At 40.6% G+C, this 20,147-nt stretch overlaps 37 non-coding genes and 37 pseudogenes across 37 annotated transcripts; all 74 read right to left on the bottom strand.

The window, feature by feature from the left end:
* Positions 1–146: 146 nt before the first annotated feature.
* LOC143515780 (5S ribosomal RNA) lies at positions 147–265 on the bottom strand. Its single transcript, XR_013131341.1, has one exon. It is a non-coding gene; the product is annotated as a 5S ribosomal RNA (ribosomal RNA).
* A 127-nt stretch (positions 266–392) lies between these two features.
* On the bottom strand, positions 393–511 carry LOC143515444 (5S ribosomal RNA; annotated as a pseudogene).
* A 214-nt stretch (positions 512–725) lies between these two features.
* On the bottom strand, positions 726–844 carry LOC143515781 (5S ribosomal RNA). The gene has a single exon (XR_013131342.1). It is a non-coding gene; the product is annotated as a 5S ribosomal RNA (ribosomal RNA).
* Positions 845–971: 127 nt separating this feature from the next.
* LOC143516075 (5S ribosomal RNA) lies at positions 972–1,090 on the bottom strand (annotated as a pseudogene).
* Positions 1,091–1,197: 107 nt separating this feature from the next.
* LOC143515945 (5S ribosomal RNA) lies at positions 1,198–1,316 on the bottom strand. Its single transcript, XR_013131501.1, has one exon. It is a non-coding gene; the product is annotated as a 5S ribosomal RNA (ribosomal RNA).
* A 460-nt stretch (positions 1,317–1,776) lies between these two features.
* Positions 1,777–1,895, bottom strand: LOC143515782 (5S ribosomal RNA). Its single transcript, XR_013131343.1, has one exon. It is a non-coding gene; the product is annotated as a 5S ribosomal RNA (ribosomal RNA).
* Positions 1,896–2,022: 127 nt separating this feature from the next.
* On the bottom strand, positions 2,023–2,141 carry LOC143516076 (5S ribosomal RNA; annotated as a pseudogene).
* A 107-nt stretch (positions 2,142–2,248) lies between these two features.
* LOC143515783 (5S ribosomal RNA) lies at positions 2,249–2,367 on the bottom strand. The gene has a single exon (XR_013131344.1). It is a non-coding gene; the product is annotated as a 5S ribosomal RNA (ribosomal RNA).
* A 127-nt stretch (positions 2,368–2,494) lies between these two features.
* LOC143515445 (5S ribosomal RNA) lies at positions 2,495–2,613 on the bottom strand (annotated as a pseudogene).
* A 214-nt stretch (positions 2,614–2,827) lies between these two features.
* On the bottom strand, positions 2,828–2,946 carry LOC143515874 (5S ribosomal RNA). The gene has a single exon (XR_013131432.1). It is a non-coding gene; the product is annotated as a 5S ribosomal RNA (ribosomal RNA).
* Positions 2,947–3,073: 127 nt separating this feature from the next.
* Positions 3,074–3,192, bottom strand: LOC143516077 (5S ribosomal RNA; annotated as a pseudogene).
* Positions 3,193–3,299: 107 nt separating this feature from the next.
* Positions 3,300–3,418, bottom strand: LOC143515946 (5S ribosomal RNA). Its single transcript, XR_013131502.1, has one exon. It is a non-coding gene; the product is annotated as a 5S ribosomal RNA (ribosomal RNA).
* Positions 3,419–3,545: 127 nt separating this feature from the next.
* Positions 3,546–3,664, bottom strand: LOC143516012 (5S ribosomal RNA; annotated as a pseudogene).
* Positions 3,665–3,878: 214 nt separating this feature from the next.
* LOC143515784 (5S ribosomal RNA) lies at positions 3,879–3,997 on the bottom strand. The gene has a single exon (XR_013131345.1). It is a non-coding gene; the product is annotated as a 5S ribosomal RNA (ribosomal RNA).
* Positions 3,998–4,124: 127 nt separating this feature from the next.
* Positions 4,125–4,243, bottom strand: LOC143515446 (5S ribosomal RNA; annotated as a pseudogene).
* A 214-nt stretch (positions 4,244–4,457) lies between these two features.
* LOC143515785 (5S ribosomal RNA) lies at positions 4,458–4,576 on the bottom strand. The gene has a single exon (XR_013131346.1). It is a non-coding gene; the product is annotated as a 5S ribosomal RNA (ribosomal RNA).
* A 127-nt stretch (positions 4,577–4,703) lies between these two features.
* LOC143516079 (5S ribosomal RNA) lies at positions 4,704–4,822 on the bottom strand (annotated as a pseudogene).
* A 107-nt stretch (positions 4,823–4,929) lies between these two features.
* Positions 4,930–5,048, bottom strand: LOC143515948 (5S ribosomal RNA). The gene has a single exon (XR_013131503.1). It is a non-coding gene; the product is annotated as a 5S ribosomal RNA (ribosomal RNA).
* Positions 5,049–5,175: 127 nt separating this feature from the next.
* On the bottom strand, positions 5,176–5,294 carry LOC143515448 (5S ribosomal RNA; annotated as a pseudogene).
* Positions 5,295–5,508: 214 nt separating this feature from the next.
* On the bottom strand, positions 5,509–5,627 carry LOC143515875 (5S ribosomal RNA). The gene has a single exon (XR_013131433.1). It is a non-coding gene; the product is annotated as a 5S ribosomal RNA (ribosomal RNA).
* Positions 5,628–5,754: 127 nt separating this feature from the next.
* LOC143516080 (5S ribosomal RNA) lies at positions 5,755–5,873 on the bottom strand (annotated as a pseudogene).
* A 107-nt stretch (positions 5,874–5,980) lies between these two features.
* Positions 5,981–6,099, bottom strand: LOC143515949 (5S ribosomal RNA). The gene has a single exon (XR_013131504.1). It is a non-coding gene; the product is annotated as a 5S ribosomal RNA (ribosomal RNA).
* A 127-nt stretch (positions 6,100–6,226) lies between these two features.
* On the bottom strand, positions 6,227–6,345 carry LOC143515450 (5S ribosomal RNA; annotated as a pseudogene).
* Positions 6,346–6,559: 214 nt separating this feature from the next.
* LOC143515786 (5S ribosomal RNA) lies at positions 6,560–6,678 on the bottom strand. The gene has a single exon (XR_013131347.1). It is a non-coding gene; the product is annotated as a 5S ribosomal RNA (ribosomal RNA).
* Positions 6,679–6,805: 127 nt separating this feature from the next.
* Positions 6,806–6,924, bottom strand: LOC143515451 (5S ribosomal RNA; annotated as a pseudogene).
* Positions 6,925–7,138: 214 nt separating this feature from the next.
* Positions 7,139–7,257, bottom strand: LOC143515788 (5S ribosomal RNA). Its single transcript, XR_013131349.1, has one exon. It is a non-coding gene; the product is annotated as a 5S ribosomal RNA (ribosomal RNA).
* A 127-nt stretch (positions 7,258–7,384) lies between these two features.
* LOC143515452 (5S ribosomal RNA) lies at positions 7,385–7,503 on the bottom strand (annotated as a pseudogene).
* A 126-nt stretch (positions 7,504–7,629) lies between these two features.
* LOC143516027 (5S ribosomal RNA) lies at positions 7,630–7,748 on the bottom strand (annotated as a pseudogene).
* A 214-nt stretch (positions 7,749–7,962) lies between these two features.
* LOC143515789 (5S ribosomal RNA) lies at positions 7,963–8,081 on the bottom strand. The gene has a single exon (XR_013131350.1). It is a non-coding gene; the product is annotated as a 5S ribosomal RNA (ribosomal RNA).
* A 127-nt stretch (positions 8,082–8,208) lies between these two features.
* LOC143515453 (5S ribosomal RNA) lies at positions 8,209–8,327 on the bottom strand (annotated as a pseudogene).
* A 214-nt stretch (positions 8,328–8,541) lies between these two features.
* On the bottom strand, positions 8,542–8,660 carry LOC143515876 (5S ribosomal RNA). Its single transcript, XR_013131434.1, has one exon. It is a non-coding gene; the product is annotated as a 5S ribosomal RNA (ribosomal RNA).
* A 127-nt stretch (positions 8,661–8,787) lies between these two features.
* LOC143516081 (5S ribosomal RNA) lies at positions 8,788–8,906 on the bottom strand (annotated as a pseudogene).
* A 107-nt stretch (positions 8,907–9,013) lies between these two features.
* On the bottom strand, positions 9,014–9,132 carry LOC143515951 (5S ribosomal RNA). Its single transcript, XR_013131506.1, has one exon. It is a non-coding gene; the product is annotated as a 5S ribosomal RNA (ribosomal RNA).
* A 127-nt stretch (positions 9,133–9,259) lies between these two features.
* On the bottom strand, positions 9,260–9,378 carry LOC143516013 (5S ribosomal RNA; annotated as a pseudogene).
* Positions 9,379–9,592: 214 nt separating this feature from the next.
* LOC143515790 (5S ribosomal RNA) lies at positions 9,593–9,711 on the bottom strand. Its single transcript, XR_013131351.1, has one exon. It is a non-coding gene; the product is annotated as a 5S ribosomal RNA (ribosomal RNA).
* Positions 9,712–9,838: 127 nt separating this feature from the next.
* LOC143515454 (5S ribosomal RNA) lies at positions 9,839–9,957 on the bottom strand (annotated as a pseudogene).
* Positions 9,958–10,171: 214 nt separating this feature from the next.
* Positions 10,172–10,290, bottom strand: LOC143515791 (5S ribosomal RNA). The gene has a single exon (XR_013131352.1). It is a non-coding gene; the product is annotated as a 5S ribosomal RNA (ribosomal RNA).
* A 127-nt stretch (positions 10,291–10,417) lies between these two features.
* On the bottom strand, positions 10,418–10,536 carry LOC143516082 (5S ribosomal RNA; annotated as a pseudogene).
* Positions 10,537–10,643: 107 nt separating this feature from the next.
* Positions 10,644–10,762, bottom strand: LOC143515952 (5S ribosomal RNA). The gene has a single exon (XR_013131507.1). It is a non-coding gene; the product is annotated as a 5S ribosomal RNA (ribosomal RNA).
* A 127-nt stretch (positions 10,763–10,889) lies between these two features.
* On the bottom strand, positions 10,890–11,008 carry LOC143515455 (5S ribosomal RNA; annotated as a pseudogene).
* Positions 11,009–11,222: 214 nt separating this feature from the next.
* On the bottom strand, positions 11,223–11,341 carry LOC143515877 (5S ribosomal RNA). The gene has a single exon (XR_013131435.1). It is a non-coding gene; the product is annotated as a 5S ribosomal RNA (ribosomal RNA).
* Positions 11,342–11,468: 127 nt separating this feature from the next.
* LOC143516083 (5S ribosomal RNA) lies at positions 11,469–11,587 on the bottom strand (annotated as a pseudogene).
* A 107-nt stretch (positions 11,588–11,694) lies between these two features.
* Positions 11,695–11,813, bottom strand: LOC143515953 (5S ribosomal RNA). The gene has a single exon (XR_013131508.1). It is a non-coding gene; the product is annotated as a 5S ribosomal RNA (ribosomal RNA).
* Positions 11,814–11,940: 127 nt separating this feature from the next.
* LOC143515456 (5S ribosomal RNA) lies at positions 11,941–12,059 on the bottom strand (annotated as a pseudogene).
* A 214-nt stretch (positions 12,060–12,273) lies between these two features.
* LOC143515792 (5S ribosomal RNA) lies at positions 12,274–12,392 on the bottom strand. Its single transcript, XR_013131353.1, has one exon. It is a non-coding gene; the product is annotated as a 5S ribosomal RNA (ribosomal RNA).
* A 127-nt stretch (positions 12,393–12,519) lies between these two features.
* Positions 12,520–12,638, bottom strand: LOC143515457 (5S ribosomal RNA; annotated as a pseudogene).
* A 214-nt stretch (positions 12,639–12,852) lies between these two features.
* On the bottom strand, positions 12,853–12,971 carry LOC143515793 (5S ribosomal RNA). Its single transcript, XR_013131354.1, has one exon. It is a non-coding gene; the product is annotated as a 5S ribosomal RNA (ribosomal RNA).
* A 127-nt stretch (positions 12,972–13,098) lies between these two features.
* Positions 13,099–13,217, bottom strand: LOC143516084 (5S ribosomal RNA; annotated as a pseudogene).
* A 107-nt stretch (positions 13,218–13,324) lies between these two features.
* On the bottom strand, positions 13,325–13,443 carry LOC143515954 (5S ribosomal RNA). Its single transcript, XR_013131509.1, has one exon. It is a non-coding gene; the product is annotated as a 5S ribosomal RNA (ribosomal RNA).
* Positions 13,444–13,570: 127 nt separating this feature from the next.
* Positions 13,571–13,689, bottom strand: LOC143515458 (5S ribosomal RNA; annotated as a pseudogene).
* A 214-nt stretch (positions 13,690–13,903) lies between these two features.
* Positions 13,904–14,022, bottom strand: LOC143515794 (5S ribosomal RNA). Its single transcript, XR_013131355.1, has one exon. It is a non-coding gene; the product is annotated as a 5S ribosomal RNA (ribosomal RNA).
* A 127-nt stretch (positions 14,023–14,149) lies between these two features.
* On the bottom strand, positions 14,150–14,268 carry LOC143516085 (5S ribosomal RNA; annotated as a pseudogene).
* A 107-nt stretch (positions 14,269–14,375) lies between these two features.
* Positions 14,376–14,494, bottom strand: LOC143515955 (5S ribosomal RNA). Its single transcript, XR_013131510.1, has one exon. It is a non-coding gene; the product is annotated as a 5S ribosomal RNA (ribosomal RNA).
* A 127-nt stretch (positions 14,495–14,621) lies between these two features.
* LOC143515460 (5S ribosomal RNA) lies at positions 14,622–14,740 on the bottom strand (annotated as a pseudogene).
* A 214-nt stretch (positions 14,741–14,954) lies between these two features.
* On the bottom strand, positions 14,955–15,073 carry LOC143515878 (5S ribosomal RNA). Its single transcript, XR_013131436.1, has one exon. It is a non-coding gene; the product is annotated as a 5S ribosomal RNA (ribosomal RNA).
* A 127-nt stretch (positions 15,074–15,200) lies between these two features.
* On the bottom strand, positions 15,201–15,319 carry LOC143516086 (5S ribosomal RNA; annotated as a pseudogene).
* Positions 15,320–15,426: 107 nt separating this feature from the next.
* LOC143515956 (5S ribosomal RNA) lies at positions 15,427–15,545 on the bottom strand. The gene has a single exon (XR_013131511.1). It is a non-coding gene; the product is annotated as a 5S ribosomal RNA (ribosomal RNA).
* Positions 15,546–15,672: 127 nt separating this feature from the next.
* On the bottom strand, positions 15,673–15,791 carry LOC143515461 (5S ribosomal RNA; annotated as a pseudogene).
* A 214-nt stretch (positions 15,792–16,005) lies between these two features.
* LOC143515795 (5S ribosomal RNA) lies at positions 16,006–16,124 on the bottom strand. The gene has a single exon (XR_013131356.1). It is a non-coding gene; the product is annotated as a 5S ribosomal RNA (ribosomal RNA).
* A 127-nt stretch (positions 16,125–16,251) lies between these two features.
* On the bottom strand, positions 16,252–16,370 carry LOC143515462 (5S ribosomal RNA; annotated as a pseudogene).
* Positions 16,371–16,584: 214 nt separating this feature from the next.
* LOC143515796 (5S ribosomal RNA) lies at positions 16,585–16,703 on the bottom strand. Its single transcript, XR_013131357.1, has one exon. It is a non-coding gene; the product is annotated as a 5S ribosomal RNA (ribosomal RNA).
* A 127-nt stretch (positions 16,704–16,830) lies between these two features.
* LOC143516087 (5S ribosomal RNA) lies at positions 16,831–16,949 on the bottom strand (annotated as a pseudogene).
* A 107-nt stretch (positions 16,950–17,056) lies between these two features.
* On the bottom strand, positions 17,057–17,175 carry LOC143515957 (5S ribosomal RNA). The gene has a single exon (XR_013131512.1). It is a non-coding gene; the product is annotated as a 5S ribosomal RNA (ribosomal RNA).
* A 127-nt stretch (positions 17,176–17,302) lies between these two features.
* On the bottom strand, positions 17,303–17,421 carry LOC143515463 (5S ribosomal RNA; annotated as a pseudogene).
* A 214-nt stretch (positions 17,422–17,635) lies between these two features.
* LOC143515880 (5S ribosomal RNA) lies at positions 17,636–17,754 on the bottom strand. The gene has a single exon (XR_013131438.1). It is a non-coding gene; the product is annotated as a 5S ribosomal RNA (ribosomal RNA).
* A 127-nt stretch (positions 17,755–17,881) lies between these two features.
* On the bottom strand, positions 17,882–18,000 carry LOC143516088 (5S ribosomal RNA; annotated as a pseudogene).
* A 107-nt stretch (positions 18,001–18,107) lies between these two features.
* Positions 18,108–18,226, bottom strand: LOC143515958 (5S ribosomal RNA). Its single transcript, XR_013131513.1, has one exon. It is a non-coding gene; the product is annotated as a 5S ribosomal RNA (ribosomal RNA).
* Positions 18,227–18,353: 127 nt separating this feature from the next.
* Positions 18,354–18,472, bottom strand: LOC143516090 (5S ribosomal RNA; annotated as a pseudogene).
* Positions 18,473–18,579: 107 nt separating this feature from the next.
* LOC143515959 (5S ribosomal RNA) lies at positions 18,580–18,698 on the bottom strand. Its single transcript, XR_013131514.1, has one exon. It is a non-coding gene; the product is annotated as a 5S ribosomal RNA (ribosomal RNA).
* Positions 18,699–18,825: 127 nt separating this feature from the next.
* LOC143515464 (5S ribosomal RNA) lies at positions 18,826–18,944 on the bottom strand (annotated as a pseudogene).
* Positions 18,945–19,158: 214 nt separating this feature from the next.
* LOC143515881 (5S ribosomal RNA) lies at positions 19,159–19,277 on the bottom strand. Its single transcript, XR_013131439.1, has one exon. It is a non-coding gene; the product is annotated as a 5S ribosomal RNA (ribosomal RNA).
* Positions 19,278–19,404: 127 nt separating this feature from the next.
* LOC143516091 (5S ribosomal RNA) lies at positions 19,405–19,523 on the bottom strand (annotated as a pseudogene).
* A 107-nt stretch (positions 19,524–19,630) lies between these two features.
* Positions 19,631–19,749, bottom strand: LOC143515960 (5S ribosomal RNA). The gene has a single exon (XR_013131515.1). It is a non-coding gene; the product is annotated as a 5S ribosomal RNA (ribosomal RNA).
* A 127-nt stretch (positions 19,750–19,876) lies between these two features.
* LOC143515465 (5S ribosomal RNA) lies at positions 19,877–19,995 on the bottom strand (annotated as a pseudogene).
* Positions 19,996–20,147: the final 152 nt, after the last annotated feature.

A 20,147-nucleotide genomic window follows, 5' to 3' on the forward strand; every position in this document is an offset into this window, starting at 1 on the left:
TTTTGCAGAACACATTTAAGCTTGCTAATTGAATGTAAACAGCAACTCAACTATAAAAGTCACACAGCACCTGGTATTCCCAAGCTGTCTCCCATACAAGTATTAACCTGGCCCAAACCTATTTAGCTTGATAATTAAATCTAATAGGCTTACAGCACCTGGTATTCCCAGGTGGTCTCCCATCCAAGTACTAACCAGGCCCAAACGAGCTTAGCTTCCGAGGTCAAATGAGATCGGGCGTTTTCAGGCTGGTGTGGCCGTAAGCCGTAAAACAATGCAAAGATGACCTATTTATAATGAGAGCAAAACCTGAACAACAGACATTGCTAGTTTTTTTTGCAGAACACCTTTAAGCTTGCTAATTGAATGTAAATAGCAACTCAACTATAAAAGTCACACAGCACCTGGTATTCCCAAGCTGTCTCCCATACAAGTATTAACCTGGCCTAAACCTATTTAGCTTCCTAGGTCAAATGAAATCGGGCGTTTTCAGGCTGGTGTGGCCGTAAGCCATAAAACAATGCAAAGATGATCTAATTATAACAAGAGCAAAACCTGAACAACAGAAATTGCTAGTTTTTTTGCAGAACACATTTAAGCTTGCTAATTGAATGTAAACAGCAACTCAACTATAAAAGTCACACAGCACCTGGTATTCCCAAGCTGTCTCCCATACAAGTATTAACCTGGCCCAAACCTATTTAGCTTGATAATTAAATCTAATAGGCTTACAGCACCTGGTATTCCCAGGTGGTCTCCCATCCAAGTACTAACCAGGCCCAAACGAGCTTAGCTTCCGAGGTCAAATGAGATCGGGCGTTTTCAGGCTGGTGTGGCCGTAAGCCGTATAACAATGCAAAGATGACCTATTTATAATGAGAGCAAAACCTGAACAACAGACATTGCTAGTTTTTTTTGCAGAACACCTTTAAGCTTGCTAATTGAATGTAAATAGCAACTCAACTATAAAAGTCACACAGCACCTGGTATTCCCAAGCTGTCTCCCATACAAGTATTAACCTGGCCTAAACCTATTTAGCTTCCTAGGTCAAATAGGATCGGGCGTTTTCAGGCTGGTGTGGCCGTAAGCCATAAAACAATGCAAAGATTATCTAATTATAACAAGAGCAAAACCTGAACAACAGAAATTGCTAGATTTTTGCAGAACACATTTAAGCTTGATAATTAAATCTAATAGGCTTACAGTACCTGGTATTCCCAGGTGGTCTCCCATCCAAGTACTAACCAGGCCCAAACGAGCTTAGCTTCCGAGGTCAAATGAGATCGGGCGTTTTCAGGCTGGTGTGGCCGTAAGCCGTAAAACAATGCAAAGATGACCTATTTATAATGAGAGCAAAACCTGAACAACAGACATTGCTAGTTTTTTTTGCAGAACACCTTTAAGCTTGCTAATTGAATGTAAATAGCAACTCAACTATAAAAGTCACACAGCACCTGGTATTCCCAAGCTGTCTCCCATATAAGTATTAACCTGGCCTAAACCTATTTAGCTTCCTAGGTCAAATGAAATCGGGCGTTTTCAGGCTGGTGTGGCCGTAAGCCATAAAACAATGCAAAGATTATCTAATTATAACAAGAGCAAAACCTGAACAACAGAAATTGCTAGTTTTTTTGCAGAACACATTTAAGCTTGCTAATTGAATGTAAACAGCAACTCAACTATAAAAGTCACACAGCACCTGGCATTCCCAAGCTGTCTCCCATACAAGTATTAACCTGGCCCAAACCTATTTAGCTTGATAATTAAATCTAATAGGCTTACAGCACCTGGTATTCCCAGGTGGTCTCCCATCCAAGTACTAACCAGGCCCAAACGAGCTTAGCTTCCGAGGTCAAATGAGATCGGGCGTTTTCAGGCTGGTGTGGCCGTAAGCCGTAAAACAATGCAAAGATGACCTATTTATAATGAGAGCAAAACCTGAACAACAGACATTGCTAGTTTTTTTTGCAGAACACCTTTAAGCTTGCTAATTGAATGTAAATAGCAACTCAACTATAAAAGTCACACAGCACCTGGTATTCCCAAGCTGTCTCCCATACAAGTATTAACCTGGCCTAAACCTATTTAGCTTCCTAGGTCAAATAGGATCGGGCGTTTTCAGGCTGGTGTGGCCGTAAGCCATAAAACAATGCAAAGATTATCTAATTATAACAAGAGCAAAACCTGAACAACAGAAATTGCTAGATTTTTGCAGAACACATTTAAGCTTGATAATTAAATCTAATAGGCTTACAGCACCTGGTATTCCCAGGTGGTCTCCCATCCAAGTACTAACCAGGCCCAAACGAGCTTAGCTTCCGAGGTCAAATGAGATCGGGCGTTTTCAGGCTGGTGTGGCCGTAAGCCGTAAAACAATGCAAAGATGACCTATTTATAATGAGAGCAAAACCTGAACAACAGACATTGCTAGTTTTTTTTGCAGAACACCTTTAAGCTTGCTAATTGAATGTAAATAGCAACTCAACTATAAAAGTCACACAGCACCTGGTATTCCCAAGCTGTCTCCCATACAAGTATTAACCTGGCCTAAACCTATTTAGCTTCCTAGGTCAAATGAAATCGGGCGTTTTCAGGCTGGTGTGGCCGTAAGCCATAAAACAATGCAAAGATTATCTAATTATAACAAGAGCAAAACCTGAACAACAGAAATTGCTAGTTTTTTTGCAGAACACATTTAAGCTTGCTAATTGAATGTAAACAGCAACTCAACTATAAAAGTCACACAGCACCTGGTATTCCCAAGCTGTCTCCCATACAAGTATTAACCTGGCCCAAACCTATTTAGCTTGATAATTAAATCTAATAGGCTTACAGCACCTGGTATTCCCAGGTGGTCTCCCATCCAAGTACTAACCAGGCCCAAACAAGCTTAGCTTCCGAGGTCAAATGAGATCGGGCGTTTTCAGGCTGGTGTGGCCGTAAGCCATAAAACAATGCAAAGATGACCTATTTATAATGAGAGCAAAACCTGAACAACAGACATTGCTAGTTTTTTTTGCAGAACACCTTTAAGCTTGCTAATTGAATGTAAATAGCAACTCAACTATAAAAGTCACACAGCACCTGGTATTCCCAAGCTGTCTCCCATACAAGTATTAACCTGGCCTAAACCTATTTAGCTTCCTAGGTCAAATAGGATCGGGCGTTTTCAGGCTGGTGTGGCCGTAAGCCATAAAACAATGCAAAGATTATCTAATTATAACAAGAGCAAAACCTGAACAACAGAAATTGCTAGATTTTTGCAGAACACATTTAAGCTTGATAATTAAATCTAATAGGCTTACAGTACCTGGTATTCCCAGGTGGTCTCCCATCCAAGTACTAACCAGGCCCAAACGAGCTTAGCTTCCGAGGTCAAATGAGATCGGGCGTTTTCAGGCTGGTGTGGCCGTAAGCCGTAAAACAATGCAAAGATGACCTATTTATAATGAGAGCAAAACCTGAACAACAGACATTGCTAGTTTTTTTTGCAGAACACCTTTAAGCTTGCTAATTGAATGTAAATAGCAACTCAACTATAAAAGTCACACAGCACCTGGTATTCCCAAGCTGTCTCCCATACAAGTATTAACCTGGCCAAAACCTATTTAGCTTCCGAGGTCAAATGAGATCGGGCGTTTTCAGGCTGGTGTGGCCGCAAGCCATAAAACAATGCAAAGATGATCTAATTATAACAAGAGCAAAACCTGAACAACAGAAATTGCTAGTTTTTTTGCAGAACACATTTAAGCTTGCTAATTGAATGTAAACAGCAACTCAACTATAAAAGTCACACAGCACCTGGTATTCCCAAGCTGTCTCCCATACAAGTATTAACCTGGCCCAAACCTATTTAGCTTGATAATTAAATCTAATAGGCTTACAGCACCTGGTATTCCCAGGTGGTCTCCCATCCAAGTACTAACCAGGCCCAAACGAGCTTAGCTTCCGAGGTCAAATGAGATCGGGCGTTTTCAGGCTGGTGTGGCCGTAAGCCGTAAAACAATGCAAAGATGACCTATTTATAATGAGAGCAAAACCTGAACAACAGACATTGCTAGTTTTTTTTGCAGAACACCTTTAAGCTTGCTAATTGAATGTAAATAGCAACTCAACTATAAAAGTCACACAGCACCTGGTATTCCCAAGCTGTCTCCCATACAAGTATTAACCTGGCCTAAACCTATTTAGCTTCCTAGGTCAAATGAAATCGGGCGTTTTCAGGCTGGTGTGGCCGTAAGCCATAAAACAATGCAAAGATTATCTAATTATAACAAGAGCAAAACCTGAACAACAGAAATTGCTAGTTTTTTTGCAGAACACATTTAAGCTTGCTAATTGAATGTAAACAGCAACTCAACTATAAAAGTCACACAGCACCTGGCATTCCCAAGCTGTCTCCCATACAAGTATTAACCTGGCCCAAACCTATTTAGCTTGATAATTAAATCTAATAGGCTTACAGCACCTGGTATTCCCAGGTGGTCTCCCATCCAAGTACTAACCAGGCCCAAACGAGCTTAGCTTCCGAGGTCAAATGAGATCGGGCGTTTTCAGGCTGGTGTGGCCGTAAGCCGTAAAACAATGCAAAGATGACCTATTTATAATGAGAGCAAAACCTGAACAACAGACATTGCTAGTTTTTTTTGCAGAACACCTTTAAGCTTGCTAATTGAATGTAAATAGCAACTCAACTATAAAAGTCACACAGCACCTGGTATTCCCAAGCTGTCTCCCATACAAGTATTAACCTGGCCTAAACCTATTTAGCTTCCTAGGTCAAATAGGATCGGGCGTTTTCAGGCTGGTGTGGCCGTAAGCCATAAAACAATGCAAAGATTATCTAATTATAACAAGAGCAAAACCTGAACAACAGAAATTGCTAGATTTTTGCAGAACACATTTAAGCTTGATAATTAAATCTAATAGGCTTACAGTACCTGGTATTCCCAGGTGGTCTCCCATCCAAGTACTAACCAGGCCCAAACGAGCTTAGCTTCCGAGGTCAAATGAGATCGGGCGTTTTCAGGCTGGTGTGGCCGTAAGCCGTAAAACAATGCAAAGATGACCTATTTATAATGAGAGCAAAACCTGAACAACAGACATTGCTAGTTTTTTTTGCAGAACACCTTTAAGCTTGCTAATTGAATGTAAATAGCAACTCAACTATAAAAGTCACACAGCACCTGGTATTCCCAAGCTGTCTCCCATACAAGTATTAACCTGGCCTAAACCTATTTAGCTTCCTAGGTCAAATGAAATCGGGCGTTTTCAGGCTGGTGTGGCCGTAAGCCATAAAACAATGCAAAGATTATCTAATTATAACAAGAGCAAAACCTGAACAACAGAAATTGCTAGTTTTTTTGCAGAACACATTTAAGCTTGCTAATTGAATGTAAACAGCAACTCAACTATAAAAGTCACACAGCACCTGGTATTCCCAAGCTGTCTCCCATACAAGTATTAACCTGGCCCAAACCTATTTAGCTTGATAATTAAATCTAATAGGCTTACAGCACCTGGTATTCCCAGGTGGTCTCCCATCCAAGTACTAACCAGGCCCAAACAAGCTTAGCTTCCGAGGTCAAATGAGATCGGGCGTTTTCAGGCTGGTGTGGCCGTAAGCCATAAAACAATGCAAAGATGACCTATTTATAATGAGAGCAAAACCTGAACAACAGACATTGCTAGTTTTTTTTGCAGAACACCTTTAAGCTTGCTAATTGAATGTAAATAGCAACTCAACTATAAAAGTCACACAGCACCTGGTATTCCCAAGCTGTCTCCCATACAAGTATTAACCTGGCCTAAACCTATTTAGCTTCCTAGGTCAAATAGGATCGGGCGTTTTCAGGCTGGTGTGGCCGTAAGCCATAAAACAATGCAAAGATTATCTAATTATAACAAGAGCAAAACCTGAACAACAGAAATTGCTAGATTTTTGCAGAACACATTTAAGCTTGATAATTAAATCTAATAGGCTTACAGTACCTGGTATTCCCAGGTGGTCTCCCATCCAAGTACTAACCAGGCCCAAACGAGCTTAGCTTCCGAGGTCAAATGAGATCGGGCGTTTTCAGGCTGGTGTGGCCGTAAGCCGTAAAACAATGCAAAGATGACCTATTTATAATGAGAGCAAAACCTGAACAACAGACATTGCTAGTTTTTTTTGCAGAACACCTTTAAGCTTGCTAATTGAATGTAAATAGCAACTCAACTATAAAAGTCACACAGCACCTGGTATTCCCAAGCTGTCTCCCATACAAGTATTAACCTGGCCTAAACCTATTTAGCTTCCTAGGTCAAATGAAATCGGGCGTTTTCAGGCTGGTGTGGCCGTAAGCCATAAAACAATGCAAAGATGATCTAATTATAACAAGAGCAAAACCTGAACAACAGAAATTGCTAGTTTTTTTGCAGAACACATTTAAGCTTGCTAATTGAATGTAAACAGCAACTCAACTATAAAAGTCACACAGCACCTGGTATTCCCAAGCTGTCTCCCATACAAGTATTAACCTGGCCCAAACCTATTTAGCTTGATAATTAAATCTAATAGGCTTACAGCACCTGGTATTCCCAGGTGGTCTCCCATCCAAGTACTAACCAGGCCCAAACGAGCTTAGCTTCCGAGGTCAAATGAGATCGGGCGTTTTCAGGCTGGTGTGGCCGTAAGCCGTAAAACAATGCAAAGATGACCTATTTATAATGAGAGCAAAACCTGAACAACAGACATTGCTAGTTTTTTTTGCAGAACACCTTTAAGCTTGCTAATTGAATGTAAATAGCAACTCAACTATAAAAGTCACACAGCACCTGGTATTCCCAAGCTGTCTCCCATACAAGTATTAACCTGGCCTAAACCTATTTAGCTTCCTAGGTCAAATGAAATCGGGCGTTTTCAGGCTGGTGTGGCCGTAAGCCATAAAACAATGCAAAGATTATCTAATTATAACAAGAGCAAAACCTGAACAACAGAAATTGCTAGTTTTTTTGCAGAACACATTTAAGCTTGCTAATTGAATGTAAACAGCAACTCAACTATAAAAGTCACACAGCACCTGGTATTCCCAAGCTGTCTCCCATACAAGTATTAACCTGGCCCAAACCTATTTAGCTTGATAATTAAATCTAATAGGCTTACAGCACCTGGTATTCCCAGGTGGTCTCCCATCCAAGTACTAACCAGGCCCAAACGAGCTTAGCTTCCGAGGTCAAATGAGATCGGGCGTTTTCAGGCTGGTGTGGCCGTAAGCCGTAAAACAATGCAAAGATGACCTATTTATAATGAGAGCAAAACCTGAACAACAGACATTGCTAGTTTTTTTTGCAGAACACCTTTAAGCTTGCTAATTGAATGTAAATAGCAACTCAACTATAAAAGTCACACAGCACCTGGTATTCCCAAGCTGTCTCCCATACAAGTATTAACCTGGCCTAAACCTATTTAGCTTCCTAGGTCAAATGAAATCGGGCGTTTTCAGGCTGGTGTGGCCGTAAGCCATAAAACAATGCAAAGATTATCTAATTATAACAAGAGCAAAACCTGAACAACAGAAATTGCTAGTTTTTTTGCAGAACACATTTAAGCTTGCTAATTGAATGTAAACAGCAACTCAACTATAAAAGTCACACAGCACCTGGTATTCCCAAGCTGTCCCCCATACAAGTATTAACCTGGCCAAAACCTATTTAGCTTCCGAGGTCAAATGAGATCGGGCGTTTTCAGGCTGGTGTGGCCGCAAGCCATAAAACAATGCAAAGATTATCTAATTATAACAAGAGCAAAACCTGAACAACAGAAATTGCTAGTTTTTTTGCAGAACACATTTAAGCTTGCTAATTGAATGTAAACAGCAACTCAACTATAAAAGTCACACAGCACCTGGTATTCCCAAGCTGTCTCCCATACAAGTATTAACCTGGCCCAAACCTATTTAGCTTGATAATTAAATCTAATAGGCTTACAGCACCTGGTATTCCCAGGTGGTCTCCCATCCAAGTACTAACCAGGCCCAAACGAGCTTAGCTTCCGAGGTCAAATGAGATCGGGCGTTTTCAGGCTGGTGTGGCCGTAAGCCGTAAAACAATGCAAAGATGACCTATTTATAATGAGAGCAAAACCTGAACAACAGACATTGCTAGTTTTTTTTGCAGAACACCTTTAAGCTTGCTAATTGAATGTAAATAGCAACTCAACTATAAAAGTCACACAGCACCTGGTATTCCCAAGCTGTCTCCCATACAAGTATTAACCTGGCCTAAACCTATTTAGCTTCCTAGGTCAAATGAAATCGGGCGTTTTCAGGCTGGTGTGGCCGTAAGCCATAAAACAATGCAAAGATTATCTAATTATAACAAGAGCAAAACCTGAACAACAGAAATTGCTAGTTTTTTTGCAGAACACATTTAAGCTTGCTAATTGAATGTAAACAGCAACTCAACTATAAAAGTCACACAGCACCTGGTATTCCCAAGCTGTCTCCCATACAAGTATTAACCTGGCCCAAACCTATTTAGCTTGATAATTAAATCTAATAGGCTTACAGCACCTGGTATTCCCAGGTGGTCTCCCATCCAAGTACTAACCAGGCCCAAACAAGCTTAGCTTCCGAGGTCAAATGAGATCGGGCGTTTTCAGGCTGGTGTGGCCGTAAGCCATAAAACAATGCAAAGATGACCTATTTATAATGAGAGCAAAACCTGAACAACAGACATTGCTAGTTTTTTTTGCAGAACACCTTTAAGCTTGCTAATTGAATGTAAATAGCAACTCAACTATAAAAGTCACACAGCACCTGGTATTCCCAAGCTGTCTCCCATACAAGTATTAACCTGGCCTAAACCTATTTAGCTTCCTAGGTCAAATAGGATCGGGCGTTTTCAGGCTGGTGTGGCCGTAAGCCATAAAACAATGCAAAGATTATCTAATTATAACAAGAGCAAAACCTGAACAACAGAAATTGCTAGATTTTTGCAGAACACATTTAAGCTTGATAATTAAATCTAATAGGCTTACAGTACCTGGTATTCCCAGGTGGTCTCCCATCCAAGTACTAACCAGGCCCAAACGAGCTTAGCTTCCGAGGTCAAATGAGATCGGGCGTTTTCAGGCTGGTGTGGCCGTAAGCCGTAAAACAATGCAAAGATGACCTATTTATAATGAGAGCAAAACCTGAACAACAGACATTGCTAGTTTTTTTTGCAGAACACCTTTAAGCTTGCTAATTGAATGTAAATAGCAACTCAACTATAAAAGTCACACAGCACCTGGTATTCCCAAGCTGTCTCCCATACAAGTATTAACCTGGCCAAAACCTATTTAGCTTCCGAGGTCAAATGAGATCGGGCGTTTTCAGGCTGGTGTGGCCGCAAGCCATAAAACAATGCAAAGATGATCTAATTATAACAAGAGCAAAACCTGAACAACAGAAATTGCTAGTTTTTTTGCAGAACACATTTAAGCTTGCTAATTGAATGTAAACAGCAACTCAACTATAAAAGTCACACAGCACCTGGTATTCCCAAGCTGTCTCCCATACAAGTATTAACCTGGCCCAAACCTATTTAGCTTGATAATTAAATCTAATAGGCTTACAGCACCTGGTATTCCCAGGTGGTCTCCCATCCAAGTACTAACCAGGCCCAAACGAGCTTAGCTTCCGAGGTCAAATGAGATCGGGCGTTTTCAGGCTGGTGTGGCCGTAAGCCGTAAAACAATGCAAAGATGACCTATTTATAATGAGAGCAAAACCTGAACAACAGACATTGCTAGTTTTTTTTGCAGAACACCTTTAAGCTTGCTAATTGAATGTAAATAGCAACTCAACTATAAAAGTCACACAGCACCTGGTATTCCCAAGCTGTCTCCCATACAAGTATTAACCTGGCCTAAACCTATTTAGCTTCCTAGGTCAAATGAAATCGGGCGTTTTCAGGCTGGTGTGGCCGTAAGCCATAAAACAATGCAAAGATTATCTAATTATAACAAGAGCAAAACCTGAACAACAGAAATTGCTAGTTTTTTTGCAGAACACATTTAAGCTTGCTAATTGAATGTAAACAGCAACTCAACTATAAAAGTCACACAGCACCTGGCATTCCCAAGCTGTCTCCCATACAAGTATTAACCTGGCCCAAACCTATTTAGCTTGATAATTAAATCTAATAGGCTTACAGCACCTGGTATTCCCAGGTGGTCTCCCATCCAAGTACTAACCAGGCCCAAACGAGCTTAGCTTCCGAGGTCAAATGAGATCGGGCGTTTTCAGGCTGGTGTGGCCGTAAGCCGTAAAACAATGCAAAGATGACCTATTTATAATGAGAGCAAAACCTGAACAACAGACATTGCTAGTTTTTTTTGCAGAACACCTTTAAGCTTGCTAATTGAATGTAAATAGCAACTCAACTATAAAAGTCACACAGCACCTGGTATTCCCAAGCTGTCTCCCATACAAGTATTAACCTGGCCTAAACCTATTTAGCTTCCTAGGTCAAATAGGATCGGGCGTTTTCAGGCTGGTGTGGCCGTAAGCCATAAAACAATGCAAAGATTATCTAATTATAACAAGAGCAAAACCTGAACAACAGAAATTGCTAGATTTTTGCAGAACACATTTAAGCTTGATAATTAAATCTAATAGGCTTACAGTACCTGGTATTCCCAGGTGGTCTCCCATCCAAGTACTAACCAGGCCCAAACGAGCTTAGCTTCCGAGGTCAAATGAGATCGGGCGTTTTCAGGCTGGTGTGGCCGTAAGCCGTAAAACAATGCAAAGATGACCTATTTATAATGAGAGCAAAACCTGAACAACAGACATTGCTAGTTTTTTTTGCAGAACACCTTTAAGCTTGCTAATTGAATGTAAATAGCAACTCAACTATAAAAGTCACACAGCACCTGGTATTCCCAAGCTGTCTCCCATACAAGTATTAACCTGGCCTAAACCTATTTAGCTTCCTAGGTCAAATGAAATCGGGCGTTTTCAGGCTGGTGTGGCCGTAAGCCATAAAACAATGCAAAGATTATCTAATTATAACAAGAGCAAAACCTGAACAACAGAAATTGCTAGTTTTTTTGCAGAACACATTTAAGCTTGCTAATTGAATGTAAACAGCAACTCAACTATAAAAGTCACACAGCACCTGGTATTCCCAAGCTGTCTCCCATACAAGTATTAACCTGGCCCAAACCTATTTAGCTTGATAATTAAATCTAATAGGCTTACAGCACCTGGTATTCCCAGGTGGTCTCCCATCCAAGTACTAACCAGGCCCAAACAAGCTTAGCTTCCGAGGTCAAATGAGATCGGGCGTTTTCAGGCTGGTGTGGCCGTAAGCCATAAAACAATGCAAAGATGACCTATTTATAATGAGAGCAAAACCTGAACAACAGACATTGCTAGTTTTTTTTGCAGAACACCTTTAAGCTTGCTAATTGAATGTAAATAGCAACTCAACTATAAAAGTCACACAGCACCTGGTATTCCCAAGCTGTCTCCCATACAAGTATTAACCTGGCCTAAACCTATTTAGCTTCCTAGGTCAAATAGGATCGGGCGTTTTCAGGCTGGTGTGGCCGTAAGCCATAAAACAATGCAAAGATTATCTAATTATAACAAGAGCAAAACCTGAACAACAGAAATTGCTAGATTTTTGCAGAACACATTTAAGCTTGATAATTAAATCTAATAGGCTTACAGTACCTGGTATTCCCAGGTGGTCTCCCATCCAAGTACTAACCAGGCCCAAACGAGCTTAGCTTCCGAGGTCAAATGAGATCGGGCGTTTTCAGGCTGGTGTGGCCGTAAGCCGTAAAACAATGCAAAGATGACCTATTTATAATGAGAGCAAAACCTGAACAACAGACATTGCTAGTTTTTTTTGCAGAACACCTTTAAGCTTGCTAATTGAATGTAAATAGCAACTCAACTATAAAAGTCACACAGCACCTGGTATTCCCAAGCTGTCTCCCATACAAGTATTAACCTGGCCTAAACCTATTTAGCTTCCTAGGTCAAATGAAATCGGGCGTTTTCAGGCTGGTGTGGCCGTAAGCCATAAAACAATGCAAAGATGATCTAATTATAACAAGAGCAAAACCTGAACAACAGAAATTGCTAGTTTTTTTGCAGAACACATTTAAGCTTGCTAATTGAATGTAAACAGCAACTCAACTATAAAAGTCACACAGCACCTGGTATTCCCAAGCTGTCTCCCATACAAGTATTAACCTGGCCCAAACCTATTTAGCTTGATAATTAAATCTAATAGGCTTACAGCACCTGGTATTCCCAGGTGGTCTCCCATCCAAGTACTAACCAGGCCCAAACGAGCTTAGCTTCCGAGGTCAAATGAGATCGGGCGTTTTCAGGCTGGTGTGGCCGTAAGCCGTAAAACAATGCAAAGATGACCTATTTATAATGAGAGCAAAACCTGAACAACAGACATTGCTAGTTTTTTTTGCAGAACACCTTTAAGCTTGCTAATTGAATGTAAATAGCAACTCAACTATAAAAGTCACACAGCACCTGGTATTCCCAAGCTGTCTCCCATACAAGTATTAACCTGGCCTAAACCTATTTAGCTTCCTAGGTCAAATGAAATCGGGCGTTTTCAGGCTGGTGTGGCCGTAAGCCATAAAACAATGCAAAGATTATCTAATTATAACAAGAGCAAAACCTGAACAACAGAAATTGCTAGTTTTTTTGCAGAACACATTTAAGCTTGCTAATTGAATGTAAACAGCAACTCAACTATAAAAGTCACACAGCACCTGGCATTCCCAAGCTGTCTCCCATACAAGTATTAACCTGGCCCAAACCTATTTAGCTTGATAATTAAATCTAATAGGCTTACAGCACCTGGTATTCCCAGGTGGTCTCCCATCCAAGTACTAACCAGGCCCAAACGAGCTTAGCTTCCGAGGTCAAATGAGATCGGGCGTTTTCAGGCTGGTGTGGCCGTAAGCCGTAAAACAATGCAAAGATGACCTATTTATAATGAGAGCAAAACCTGAACAACAGACATTGCTAGTTTTTTTTGCAGAACACCTTTAAGCTTGCTAATTGAATGTAAATAGCAACTCAACTATAAAAGTCACACAGCACCTGGTATTCCCAAGCTGTCTCCCATACAAGTATTAACCTGGCCTAAACCTATTTAGCTTCCTAGGTCAAATAGGATCGGGCGTTTTCAGGCTGGTGTGGCCGTAAGCCATAAAACAATGCAAAGATTATCTAATTATAACAAGAGCAAAACCTGAACAACAGAAATTGCTAGATTTTTGCAGAACACATTTAAGCTTGATAATTAAATCTAATAGGCTTACAGTACCTGGTATTCCCAGGTGGTCTCCCATCCAAGTACTAACCAGGCCCAAACGAGCTTAGCTTCCGAGGTCAAATGAGATCGGGCGTTTTCAGGCTGGTGTGGCCGTAAGCCGTAAAACAATGCAAAGATGACCTATTTATAATGAGAGCAAAACCTGAACAACAGACATTGCTAGTTTTTTTTGCAGAACACCTTTAAGCTTGCTAATTGAATGTAAATAGCAACTCAACTATAAAAGTCACACAGCACCTGGTATTCCCAAGCTGTCTCCCATACAAGTATTAACCTGGCCTAAACCTATTTAGCTTCCTAGGTCAAATGAAATCGGGCGTTTTCAGGCTGGTGTGGCCGTAAGCCATAAAACAATGCAAAGATTATCTAATTATAACAAGAGCAAAACCTGAACAACAGAAATTGCTAGTTTTTTTGCAGAACACATTTAAGCTTGCTAATTGAATGTAAACAGCAACTCAACTATAAAAGTCACACAGCACCTGGCATTCCCAAGCTGTCTCCCATACAAGTATTAACCTGGCCCAAACCTATTTAGCTTGATAATTAAATCTAATAGGCTTACAGCACCTGGTATTCCCAGGTGGTCTCCCATCCAAGTACTAACCAGGCCCAAACGAGCTTAGCTTCCGAGGTCAAATGAGATCGGGCGTTTTCAGGCTGGTGTGGCCGTAAGCCGTAAAACAATGCAAAGATGACCTATTTATAATGAGAGCAAAACCTGAACAACAGACATTGCTAGTTTTTTTTGCAGAACACCTTTAAGCTTGCTAATTGAATGTAAATAGCAACTCAACTATAAAAGTCACACAGCACCTGGTATTCCCAAGCTGTCTCCCATACAAGTATTAACCTGGCCTAAACCTATTTAGCTTCCTAGGTCAAATAGGATCGGGCGTTTTCAGGCTGGTGTGGCCGTAAGCCATAAAACAATGCAAAGATTATCTAATTATAACAAGAGCAAAACCTGAACAACAGAAATTGCTAGATTTTTGCAGAACACATTTAAGCTTGATAATTAAATCTAATAGGCTTACAGTACCTGGTATTCCCAGGTGGTCTCCCATCCAAGTACTAACCAGGCCCAAACGAGCTTAGCTTCCGAGGTCAAATGAGATCGGGCGTTTTCAGGCTGGTGTGGCCGTAAGCCGTAAAACAATGCAAAGATGACCTATTTATAATGAGAGCAAAACCTGAACAACAGACATTGCTAGTTTTTTTTGCAGAACACCTTTAAGCTTGCTAATTGAATGTAAATAGCAACTCAACTATAAAAGTCACACAGCACCTGGTATTCCCAAGCTGTCTCCCATACAAGTATTAACCTGGCCTAAACCTATTTAGCTTCCTAGGTCAAATGAAATCGGGCGTTTTCAGGCTGGTGTGGCCGTAAGCCATAAAACAATGCAAAGATTATCTAATTATAACAAGAGCAAAACCTGAACAACAGAAATTGCTAGTTTTTTTGCAGAACACATTTAAGCTTGCTAATTGAATGTAAACAGCAACTCAACTATAAAAGTCACACAGCACCTGGTATTCCCAAGCTGTCTCCCATACAAGTATTAACCTGGCCCAAACCTATTTAGCTTGATAATTAAATCTAATAGGCTTACAGCACCTGGTATTCCCAGGTGGTCTCCCATCCAAGTACTAACCAGGCCCAAACAAGCTTAGCTTCCGAGGTCAAATGAGATCGGGCGTTTTCAGGCTGGTGTGGCCGTAAGCCATAAAACAATGCAAAGATGACCTATTTATAATGAGAGCAAAACCTGAACAACAGACATTGCTAGTTTTTTTTGCAGAACACCTTTAAGCTTGCTAATTGAATGTAAATAGCAACTCAACTATAAAAGTCACACAGCACCTGGTATTCCCAAGCTGTCTCCCATACAAGTATTAACCTGGCCTAAACCTATTTAGCTTCCTAGGTCAAATAGGATCGGGCGTTTTCAGGCTGGTGTGGCCGTAAGCCATAAAACAATGCAAAGATTATCTAATTATAACAAGAGCAAAACCTGAACAACAGAAATTGCTAGATTTTTGCAGAACACATTTAAGCTTGATAATTAAATCTAATAGGCTTACAGTACCTGGTATTCCCAGGTGGTCTCCCATCCAAGTACTAACCAGGCCCAAACGAGCTTAGCTTCCGAGGTCAAATGAGATCGGGCGTTTTCAGGCTGGTGTGGCCGTAAGCCGTAAAACAATGCAAAGATGACCTATTTATAATGAGAGCAAAACCTGAACAACAGACATTGCTAGTTTTTTTTGCAGAACACCTTTAAGCTTGCTAATTGAATGTAAATAGCAACTCAACTATAAAAGTCACACAGCACCTGGTATTCCCAAGCTGTCTCCCATACAAGTATTAACCTGGCCTAAACCTATTTAGCTTCCTAGGTCAAATGAAATCGGGCGTTTTCAGGCTGGTGTGGCCGTAAGCCATAAAACAATGCAAAGATGATCTAATTATAACAAGAGCAAAACCTGAACAACAGAAATTGCTAGTTTTTTTGCAGAACACATTTAAGCTTGCTAATTGAATGTAAACAGCAACTCAACTATAAAAGTCACACAGCACCTGGTATTCCCAAGCTGTCTCCCATACAAGTATTAACCTGGCCCAAACCTATTTAGCTTGATAATTAAATCTAATAGGCTTACAGCACCTGGTATTCCCAGGTGGTCTCCCATCCAAGTACTAACCAGGCCCAAACGAGCTTAGCTTCCGAGGTCAAATGAGATCGGGCGTTTTCAGGCTGGTGTGGCCGTAAGCCGTAAAACAATGCAAAGATGACCTATTTATAATGAGAGCAAAACCTGAACAACAGACATTGCTAGTTTTTTTTGCAGAACACCTTTAAGCTTGCTAATTGAATGTAAATAGCAACTCAACTATAAAAGTCACACAGCACCTGGTATTCCCAAGCTGTCTCCCATACAAGTATTAACCTGGCCTAAACCTATTTAGCTTCCTAGGTCAAATGAAATCGGGCGTTTTCAGGCTGGTGTGGCCGTAAGCCATAAAACAATGCAAAGATTATCTAATTATAACAAGAGCAAAACCTGAACAACAGAAATTGCTAGTTTTTTTGCAGAACACATTTAAGCTTGCTAATTGAATGTAAACAGCAACTCAACTATAAAAGTCACACAGCACCTGGCATTCCCAAGCTGTCTCCCATACAAGTATTAACCTGGCCCAAACCTATTTAGCTTGATAATTAAATCTAATAGGCTTACAGCACCTGGTATTCCCAGGTGGTCTCCCATCCAAGTACTAACCAGGCCCAAACGAGCTTAGCTTCCGAGGTCAAATGAGATCGGGCGTTTTCAGGCTGGTGTGGCCGTAAGCCGTAAAACAATGCAAAGATGACCTATTTATAATGAGAGCAAAACCTGAACAACAGACATTGCTAGTTTTTTTTGCAGAACACCTTTAAGCTTGCTAATTGAATGTAAATAGCAACTCAACTATAAAAGTCACACAGCACCTGGTATTCCCAAGCTGTCTCCCATACAAGTATTAACCTGGCCTAAACCTATTTAGCTTCCTAGGTCAAATAGGATCGGGCGTTTTCAGGCTGGTGTGGCCGTAAGCCATAAAACAATGCAAAGATTATCTAATTATAACAAGAGCAAAACCTGAACAACAGAAATTGCTAGATTTTTGCAGAACACATTTAAGCTTGATAATTAAATCTAATAGGCTTACAGTACCTGGTATTCCCAGGTGGTCTCCCATCCAAGTACTAACCAGGCCCAAACGAGCTTAGCTTCCGAGGTCAAATGAGATCGGGCGTTTTCAGGCTGGTGTGGCCGTAAGCCGTAAAACAATGCAAAGATGACCTATTTATAATGAGAGCAAAACCTGAACAACAGACATTGCTAGTTTTTTTTGCAGAACACCTTTAAGCTTGCTAATTGAATGTAAATAGCAACTCAACTATAAAAGTCACACAGCACCTGGTATTCCCAAGCTGTCTCCCATACAAGTATTAACCTGGCCTAAACCTATTTAGCTTCCTAGGTCAAATGAAATCGGGCGTTTTCAGGCTGGTGTGGCCGTAAGCCATAAAACAATGCAAAGATTATCTAATTATAACAAGAGCAAAACCTGAACAACAGAAATTGCTAGTTTTTTTGCAGAACACATTTAAGCTTGCTAATTGAATGTAAACAGCAACTCAACTATAAAAGTCACACAGCACCTGGTATTCCCAAGCTGTCTCCCATACAAGTATTAACCTGGCCCAAACCTATTTAGCTTGATAATTAAATCTAATAGGCTTACAGCACCTGGTATTCCCAGGTGGTCTCCCATCCAAGTACTAACCAGGCCCAAACAAGCTTAGCTTCCGAGGTCAAATGAGATCGGGCGTTTTCAGGCTGGTGTGGCCGTAAGCCATAAAACAATGCAAAGATGACCTATTTATAATGAGAGCAAAACCTGAACAACAGACATTGCTAGTTTTTTTTGCAGAACACCTTTAAGCTTGCTAATTGAATGTAAATAGCAACTCAACTATAAAAGTCACACAGCACCTGGTATTCCCAAGCTGTCTCCCATACAAGTATTAACCTGGCCTAAACCTATTTAGCTTCCTAGGTCAAATAGGATCGGGCGTTTTCAGGCTGGTGTGGCCGTAAGCCATAAAACAATGCAAAGATTATCTAATTATAACAAGAGCAAAACCTGAACAACAGAAATTGCTAGATTTTTGCAGAACACATTTAAGCTTGATAATTAAATCTAATAGGCTTACAGTACCTGGTATTCCCAGGTGGTCTCCCATCCAAGTACTAACCAGGCCCAAACGAGCTTAGCTTCCGAGGTCAAATGAGATCGGGCGTTTTCAGGCTGGTGTGGCCGTAAGCCGTAAAACAATGCAAAGATGACCTATTTATAATGAGAGCAAAACCTGAACAACAGACATTGCTAGTTTTTTTTGCAGAACACCTTTAAGCTTGCTAATTGAATGTAAATAGCAACTCAACTATAAAAGTCACACAGCACCTGGTATTCCCAAGCTGTCTCCCATACAAGTATTAACCTGGCCTAAACCTATTTAGCTTCCTAGGTCAAATAGGATCGGGCGTTTTCAGGCTGGTGTGGCCGTAAGCCATAAAACAATGCAAAGATTATCTAATTATAACAAGAGCAAAACCTGAACAACAGAAATTGCTAGATTTTTGCAGAACACATTTAAGCTTGATAATTAAATCTAATAGGCTTACAGTACCTGGTATTCCCAGGTGGTCTCCCATCCAAGTACTAACCAGGCCCAAACGAGCTTAGCTTCCGAGGTCAAATGAGATCGGGCGTTTTCAGGCTGGTGTGGCCGTAAGCCGTAAAACAATGCAAAGATGACCTATTTATAATGAGAGCAAAACCTGAACAACAGACATTGCTAGTTTTTTTTGCAGAACACCTTTAAGCTTGCTAATTGAATGTAAATAGCAACTCAACTATAAAAGTCACACAGCACCTGGTATTCCCAAGCTGTCTCCCATACAAGTATTAACCTGGCCTAAACCTATTTAGCTTCCTAGGTCAAATGAAATCGGGCGTTTTCAGGCTGGTGTGGCCGTAAGCCATAAAACAATGCAAAGATTATCTAATTATAACAAGAGCAAAACCTGAACAACAGAAATTGCTAGTTTTTTTGCAGAACACATTTAAGCTTGCTAATTGAATGTAAACAGCAACTCAACTATAAAAGTCACACAGCACCTGGTATTCCCAAGCTGTCTCCCATACAAGTATTAACCTGGCCCAAACCTATTTAGCTTGATAATTAAATCTAATAGGCTTACAGCACCTGGTATTCCCAGGTGGTCTCCCATCCAAGTACTAACCAGGCCCAAACAAGCTTAGCTTCCGAGGTCAAATGAGATCGGGCGTTTTCAGGCTGGTGTGGCCGTAAGCCATAAAACAATGCAAAGATGACCTATTTATAATGAGAGCAAAACCTGAACAACAGACATTGCTAGTTTTTTTTGCAGAACACCTTTAAGCTTGCTAATTGAATGTAAATAGCAACTCAACTATAAAAGTCACACAGCACCTGGTATTCCCAAGCTGTCTCCCATACAAGTATTAACCTGGCCTAAACCTATTTAGCTTCCTAGGTCAAATAGGATCGGGCGTTTTCAGGCTGGTGTGGCCGTAAGCCATAAAACAATGCAAAGATTATCTAATTATAACAAGAGCAAAACCTGAACAACAGAAATTGCTAGATTTTTGCAGAACACATTTAAGCTTGATAATTAAATCTAATAGGCTTACAGTACCTGGTATTCCCAGGTGGTCTCCCATCCAAGTACTAACCAGGCCCAAACGAGCTTAGCTTCCGAGGTCAAATGAGATCGGGCGTTTTCAGGCTGGTGTGGCCGTAAGCCGTAAAACAATGCAAAGATGACCTATTTATAATGAGAGCAAAACCTGAACAACAGACATTGCTAGTTTTTTTTGCAGAACACCTTTAAGCTTGCTAATTGAATGTAAATAGCAACTCAACTATAAAAGTCACACAGCACCTGGTATTCCCAAGCTGTCTCCCATACAAGTATTAACCTGGCCTAAACCTATTTAGCTTCCTAGGTCAAATGAAATCGGGCGTTTTCAGGCTGGTGTGGCCGTAAGCCATAAAACAATGCAAAGATGATCTAATTATAACAAGAGCAAAACCTGAACAACAGAAATTGCTAGTTTTTTTGCAGAACACATTTAAGCTTGCTAATTGAATGTAAACAGCAACTCAACTATAAAAGTCACACAGCACCTGGTATTCCCAAG

The sequence above is a fragment of the Brachyhypopomus gauderio genome, chromosome 5 (assembly GCF_052324685.1).
Source record: "Brachyhypopomus gauderio isolate BG-103 chromosome 5, BGAUD_0.2, whole genome shotgun sequence".
Taxonomy (NCBI): domain Eukaryota; kingdom Metazoa; phylum Chordata; class Actinopteri; order Gymnotiformes; family Hypopomidae; genus Brachyhypopomus; species Brachyhypopomus gauderio.